This window comes from Notamacropus eugenii, chromosome 7, assembly GCF_028372415.1.
Source record: "Notamacropus eugenii isolate mMacEug1 chromosome 7, mMacEug1.pri_v2, whole genome shotgun sequence".
Lineage (NCBI taxonomy): Eukaryota > Metazoa > Chordata > Mammalia > Diprotodontia > Macropodidae > Notamacropus > Notamacropus eugenii.
In genome coordinates this window covers 93,753,144-93,761,594 of record NC_092878.1, presented here as the reverse complement: position 1 = coordinate 93,761,594, position 8,451 = coordinate 93,753,144, and positions in this window count along the sequence as shown.

The following is an 8,451-nucleotide window of genomic DNA, read 5'->3' as shown; positions in this document are numbered from 1 at the left end:
ACATTTTCAATATGGCTTGAGTAAAAGTACTTTATGATGTTCCCCCTTTTGGATGTTAGCAAAGGAATGCATTACTAAAAAAAAAAAAAAAAAAGGATAGGTTACTTATGGAACTGCCTTATGGAAAAATCCATGAAATGCATTGGCTTTCTTATAACAATAGAAGAATGGAAGGAAGGTCCTTAGCACATTGGGCAAACTTAGAGAAGGACAAGAGATACACAACTTGGGCAGGCATGGGTAAGATGTGACCTACATCTCTGGGTGCAAAACTCCTAGGTGAAGCTTTTCCCAATTGTCCCAGGGTGTTTTGTTCTATTTTGCCTTTTGTTTTTGTTTTGTGCCCCATCTATACACTGACATTTCATTTATTTTTAAAACATATATATGTATGTATTTGAATATATTAAATATATTTTGCATTGACTTATCTGTATAAATATTGGTTCCCCAGAAGAATCCATACTGCTTGAGGGCAGACTACTCTATTTTTAATCTTCATATCTCCAGTGCCTTTTCTATAATAGGTTTAACAATAGCCTTAACAAATGTTTGTTAAATGAATTAATGCCTTTAATGCTGAGATCACAGGCCCATTGGATTACTAGGAATACCTTCACTGTTTAATGGAAATGTATGCCCATAACAGCTTGATTGCTGCCTCATATTATGGTCAAAAGTATCATTTTATGATATAATTAGTTCATGAACTGGAGAAAATCATTCTGTTTCCCATGTATACAGTCCTCTGTTCTACTTAGCAAATCTGGTTTTATAGATTTGTTTTTATCAATTATAATACAAAAAAAGAGCCCCAGACAAATAGCAATGCCCAATGAGTTATAAAGAGGGAGCTCCTGCCTTGCATTTGCAAAGTTATATGTTCAGTGTTTATATCCCTTGGTAATTTAAGCACATTAAGGCTGGATGCAAGCCATTCATCTGTTCCATAGCAATACCTTCCATGTGTGAATACCAAGAAGAATGCTAGCACCCATTCTAGGTTTACAATCATTTACTTGACAAAAAAAATATAGCGGTTAATCCAAGTGAAATACTGACATTAAAGCTTTTATCAGATTGCACACCACCTTGGGGAGGGGAGGGGAGAGGGAGGCAGAGAAAATTTAAAACTCAAAAGCTTGTGGAAGTGAATGTTGAAAACTCAAATTAAATCAATTAAAGAAAAACCCCAGTCTGTACTACAAATAGAAGTTGTATTGTCAGAGAAATCTCTGGACTTCCGTGTGATGTTACTATTCAAATGCTGACTTTTGTGTGCTTTACATTTTTATGCGAGGCAGTGATCTAATCAGTAGACAACTCTATCAGAACTCAGTGTTTGAAAGAGTTGTATTCTGATTATAGCTGCTCAATTTCTACCTCATGGGTATCATAATAAAAATTCCTAAAATGAAAAAGTTTTTTCCCCCCACCACCTACATAATGGATCAATTCCTCAAACTTCGGTCAAAACTTTTAATATTATACAATTTTAAAGGGACTTTGAGTCTTTTATAATAATTCACTTTCTGAAAAAAGATGGTGGAACATAACCATATTTCCATAGCTTCTTAATGGGGAAGCATTATGGGCTAGAAATACAGGATTACAAAGCTGAAAACTTGGGTTCAAGTCTCAGCTCTGACACTTACCACTTATATGGATTTAGGCAAGTCATTTAAATGCATATACCTTTAGTTTTCTCAGTGGTAAAAAGGCATACCTACTGTATGCCAGGCACTGCACTAAGTGCTGGGGATACAAAAAGAAGTAAAAGATGGTCTCTGCCCCCAAGGATCTTACAGTTTAACAGGAGAGACAACATGTAAACAAATGTATACAAAGCAAGCTATATAAGGACAAATAGGAAAAGGCCATTGGGTATGGAAACTAAGAGATAATTGATAACTTTGGAAAGAGCAATTTTGGTGGAATAATATAATTGGAAGTCAGATTGTAAGAGAGTGAGAGGAGAAAAAGTAGAGACACCTATTGTAGAGAGTATCTCTCCAGTCTTAATAATGCGTAACTTAATCTGTGATTATAATTGTATCCCTTATTATGTCTATTATCCATTATAATTTCTGGTATATAGTAGGCACTTAATAAAATGCCTGTTTGCTGATTGCTTGATTAAGTGATCTGACTTACTTGATAATGGAATAACACTTGGAGAACATTCCCTCCTTTCTGCTCTGGGTCAGCCTATCAAGGATTCAAGAAAAGAAATTTAAAAAATTAATATGAAAACCAAATGGCATAGAAAAGGAGATAAGCATTTATTAAGTTCCTACTATGTGTTAGGAGTTATGCTAAGCATTTTACTAATATTCTCTTATTTAATCCTCACAGCAACTCTGAGAGCTAGGTGCTATTATTATCTACAATTTATAAGTGAGGAAATTGAGTCTAAGAGTGGTTAAGTGACCTGCCCAAGGTCACCCAGATAATAAGTATATGAGGTCAGATTTGAACTCAGGTCTTCTTGCATCTAGGTCCAGAGATCTACCTACTGCATCACCTAGATACCTCAATTTTTGTTTAGACAAAAGTATATGATAAATTTTAACATTTAGAAATTCATGCATAAACCTAAAACTCTCTGATGGTATTGAGGGATTGGTTTTGTTTTTTTTTTAAATTTCTAGCTGTTTGATTTTTAAGTTGAAATTCACTCAATAATGCCTCTGTAGACACACACACACACACACACACACACATATATATAAAATGTCTGTGGCAGGGGTATGAAGGTATTTTAGCATTAGTTAGAATGTGAGTTCTATTTTTTTTTGCCATTATTTGTATCTCCATTGCTTAACACAATGCTTGCCACATAATAGGCACTTAATAAACACTTATTGAATTGAGTGATGCTGTTGTTTCTGAAGTGGGAATTCAATCCAGATATTCCTGACTTCATTTTGTTGCTATGGTTGCAAGGCCTATATTTTGTTTTCCCAGCTTGGTAGGACCTGCCGTTGGACCTGCCCTCGAATGGTGTAACCTTTGAGAAGCCCAGACACCTCCCCACCATGATGAGACATGGGAGGAAATCTTCAGTGAAAGAATAAGTCAGGAGCCATGATGGTGGAGTAGAGAGCACTTAGCTAAGCTCTCCCAACATTCCATTATGAATAATTTAAAAATAATTCATTAAGTCAAATCTTGGCGTGGCAGAGCTAACAGAAGGTCACAGTGAGACATTCTTGTAACCCAAGACAATTTAGGAGGTCGGAAAGAGAGATCTGTGACATGGAAGTGGAAGCTGGCAAAGAATCCACATGGATGAAACACTAGCGGTGGACCTAGGTGGTGGTAACTGAAGCAGCAGCAGTTTTAGGGGCTCTCAAGCTGGAGACAGTAAGGAAATCTGACAACTGGTTGGAAAGAGATGGCAGGGTACTCTTATACTGGCACTGGACACAGGACCAGACACTGTTTGGCAATTCCATTGTTTATACCCACTTCTGGATCATAGTTCAAGGGCACAGAGGAGCACTTTCAGTTAATAGGAAGTGGAAACCTTGAGAAACAGTAACACTTCTGCCCCTAAGGAATGAAAGATGCTGAAGAACAATATCTTTTCTTATCTCAAGGTACCCCTCTTGGGTTAGCACCAGAGTTCAGACCAGGAGAGCAGTGACCACACCTCTCCCCAGATCACATCACCTTGGAAGCACTGAAAACTTCCAAACTCCCAGAACTGTCTCTGAAAACAACAGTTCAAAAAAGTCTCAAACTTGAGACAAAACTTTTTAGCCCTGCACTGGGAACAGATCCCAAAATTAGCACAAAATTTGAAATCAAGAAATAGATTAGAAAAATGAGCAAATAAAAACAAAAAAGAATCTGACCATAAAAAGCTAATATGGTGACAGGGAAAATCAAGGTACAAATTTAAAAGACAGTGAAGCCAAAGTAGCTAGAAGCAAAGCCTCCAAGAAAAGAAATGTGAATTGGATATAAGTCCAACAAGAATTCCTGGAAAGCTAGAATTTATTTTAAAAAATCAAATAAGAGAGGTAGAAAAATATTTAAAGAAGTAAAAGCAAAGGGAGAAAATTATGAAAAGATAATTAATAGTTTGGTAAAAGGGGAGCAAAAACTACTAAAATTAATAAAACCTTAAAATAAAATTGACTTAATAGAAAAATAATTCACTGATGAAGTTAAATAAACTAAAAAGTAGAATTTACCACATGGGAAAAGGTGTGCAAACATTTACTAAAGAAAATAATTCCTTAGAAATTAGAATTGGGCAAGTGGAAGCTAATGACTTTATGAGACACCAAGAAACAAACAAACAAAAAGTCAAAAGAATGAAAAAAAAAGAAGAAAATGTGAAATATTTCATTGAAAAAAACAACTGACCTGGAAAACATCTTGAGGAGAGATCATTTCAGATTTATTGGATTACCTGAAAGCCATAATTAAAAGAAAGAGAAATTGTTAAGGAAAACTACCCTAATAGCTGAGAACCACAGGGTAAAATAGAAATTGAAAGAATCCACTAATCACTATCTGAAAGAGATCCCAAAATGAAAATGCCCAGGGATAATATAGCCCATTTCCAGAGCTCCCAGGTCAAAGAGAAAATACTTCAAGAAGCCAGAAATAAACCATTCAAATACCGTGGAGCCACATTCAGGATCATACAAGATTTGGCAGCTATCACATTAAAGGAGTTGAGGGCTTGGAATATGATATTCTAGAAGGCAAAAGGGCTGAGATTATAAGCAAGAATAGCCTACCCTTCAAAACTGAGTATAGTCCTTCAAGGTAAAAATCTGATAATTAATGAAGTAGAGGACTTTCAAGTATTCTTGATAAAGATCAAATAAAGAACTGAATAGAAAAATTGACTTTTCAGATATAAATCTCAAGAAAAGCATAAAAAGATAAACATGAAATAGAAATAATAAAGGACTCAGTAATGAAGAAATAGAAAGAGAAATTCCTTTTAAAATAACTGCAGGTAATATAAAGCACCTGTGAGTCTGCTTGTCAAGACAAACCCAGAGATTATAAAACACAATTACAAACACTTTTCACAAAAATAAAGGCAGATCTAAACAATTGGAGAAATATTAATTGCTCATGAGCCAGTATAATAAAAATGTCAATTCTATCTAAGTTAATTTGCTTATCTAGTGCCGTATTTATCAAATTACCAAAAGAAATGTCTTACAGAGTTGGAAAAAATAGTAATGAAATTCATGTGGAAAAAATGAAAGGTCCCAAATATCAAGGGAATCAATGAAAAAAAGATGTGAAGGAAGATAGCCTAGTAGTACCAGATTTCAAATAATGTTACAAAGTTGTAACCATGGAAACATGCTGGTACTGGCTAAGCAACAGACTGGTGAATCAGTGGAATACATTAGGTACACAATACATAGTAAATGACCATAGTAATATAGTATTTGATAAACCCAAAGATCTAGGATTTGGGAATAAGAGCTCAACATTTTACAAAAATTGCTGGGAAAACTGGAAAGCAGTTTGGCATAAACTAGGCATAGATTAATATCTCATACTATATACCAAGAGAAGGTAAAAATGGATAAATAACTTAGACATAAAGGGTAATATCATACGTAAATTAGGAGAGCATGGAAAAATGTACCTCTCAGATCTATGGATATGGGAAGACCTTATATCAAAGGAAGAGATAGAAGGGATGATGGGCAGCAAAATGCATAATTTTAATTACATGAAATTAAAGAGCTTTAGCACAAACAAAACCAATGAACCCCAAATTATAAGGAAAACAGGAAACTGGGAAAATTTTTTTCAACTAGTTCCTCTGATAAAGGCTTTTCTTTTCAAATATATGAAACTGAACCAATTTTATAAAAATAGGAATAATCAAAGCTATCAATAGCCATATGAAAAATATTCTAACCATTGCTGATTAGAGAATTGCAAATTAAAACAACTCAGATACCAACTCACACCTATAAGACTGGCTAATATGACAGAAAAGGAAAATGACAAATGTTGGAAGGCATGTGGAAAAATTGAGACACTACTTGGTGGAGTTGTGAACTATTCCAGTCATTTTGAAGACCAATTCGAAACTATGGCCAAAGATGCTATAAAGCTGTGCATATCCTTTGACCAAGCAACATTACTACTAGGTCTGTGTCCCAACGGGATCCAAAAAAAGGGGAAAGTACTAAAGTATTTATTTCTACAAAAATAGCAGCTCTTTTTGCAGTGACAAAGAATTGAAAATTGAGGGCATGCCCATTAATTGGGAAATAGCTGAAGAAGTTGTGGTATATGATTGTGATGGAATACTATTGTGCTATAACAAATGATTAGCAGAATAAGTTTAAGAAAAATCTGGGAGAACTTATATGAACTCATGTAAAGTGAAGTGAGAAGAACCAGTATTGTATTGTATACAGTATACAGCAATATTGTAGGGATGATCAACTGTGAAAGACTTAGCTACTCTTGTCAATTCAATGCTCTAAGACAATTCTGAAGAACTTGTGATGAGAAATGCTATTGACCTCCAGAGAAAGAACTGATTAACTCAATACAGATTGAAGCATGCTTTATAAAAAAACAAACAACCAAACCATTATTGTTATTGTTTTGTGTTGTTTGTGTTTAGTTAGCTATTCCCTTCACCTCTCTGCCTCCAGGCTTCTTCCAAGTTTGAGCAAAATTCCTGCCTTCTACACTTGTTCCCATGTGATTCTTGTGCCTGACTTCTGTAAATTGTTTCCGGTTTGTCCTATACGTAGTGTATTTGAATATAACTCCTTGCACATTCTTTCCACTATTAGATTATGAATCCTTCAAGAGCAAGGACTGCCTTTGTTTTTCTTTGTATCTCCAGCACTTTCAGCACCTGGCACATAGTAGGAGCTTAATAAATGCTTATTGACTGACACAAAACAAAAACTTGCATCTTCTCCTTTCTAGTTCTCTTTTGTCCAAAGCAGGTTTTGAGGGAAGTGGAAGTAGAGGGGAACAATTATACTTAGAAATGAAAAGGTCCAAACAAAGGAGATGAAAGGAGACAAAAGGGAGGCATGAAACAGATGGAAATAAACCTAGCACAGCTTTGATTGGTGCATGTGTAACCAAAAGGGTGACAGTAGTTTGACCAAAGCAATCGTAGACATTCTTTGATTTTGTGAAATATGTTGCATTAATTACAAATCTTCTGTTAAAGATCAGGATGTAGAATAAAATGTATAGACATATAACACCTTTAATCCATCCATCAATAAGAATTTATTTATAGCTCACCATTTTCCATATACTGTGTTAAACTCTAGGGATGCAAAAACAAAACAGTACCTACCCTCAGGAAACTTACATTCTATTAGGGGAAACTACATGTGTGTATATCTATCTATCTATCTATCTATCTATCTATCTATCTATCTATCTATCTATCTATCTATCTATATCTATCTGTCTGTCTGTCTGTCCGTCTATCTATCTATATCTATCTGTCTATCTATCTATCTATCTATCTATCTATCTATCTATCTATCTATCATCTATCTATCTATCTATCTATCTATCTATCTATCTATCTATCTATCTATCTAGATATATACAAGATGCAAAGTGGAAGAAAGATGACTTTAGAAAGAAAAAAACTATAGCTAGGCAATAGGAGACAGATTAGTAAATGCCTCCTGCAGTTGTGATACTTTTGGCTGCCAATCTATAATCTAATTTTAATCCTCTCCCAGTTGCTTGACGCTCACTAGCTGAGTGACCTTGGGCAAGTCACTTAACCCCAATTGCCTCATCCTGGATCATCTCCAGTCAGATGGCTCTGGAGGAGAAGTGAGGCTGGTGACCTGCACAGCCCTCCCTCATTCAAAACAAAGTCAAGTGCAAGTCATGTCATTATTTCTCTGATAGCATGGTCTTCTTCGGCAATGAAGGACAAACACACACACATATATCATCACCAGAGATATATGCTTCAGAATGACTAACACAGTCATAGAATCATAGATTTTAGAGGTTAATGGCAGGAGTCTTAAATCTTCTTGTTGCAAAAATTTCATAATTCAAATTAATCGTAATTATCTTTTGATCATACCGTTCCCTTTTACATATTTTGGTGGTTATATAACTATACACATTCATATTCATATTTATCGATATCCATCTGTATCTATATCCATATCCAGCTATCTATAGTATATACATGTACACCTATATGCATATGTATCTATATTATAATTATAAGCATAATATATATAGAAATATATAATATAGAAATATAACTATAATATAATATGTAATTATAATATATATTATAATGAAATTCCAAGGGCCTGGATTTATTTTCCTTTCTTTTACATGCATTTTGAAAGTATTTGCCGCCTGTTTCACTGTTTGGAAACAGCTAACATGCAATGCCATTCCTAGTCTTTAATAAGTGTCCTGGTGAGCATTTCA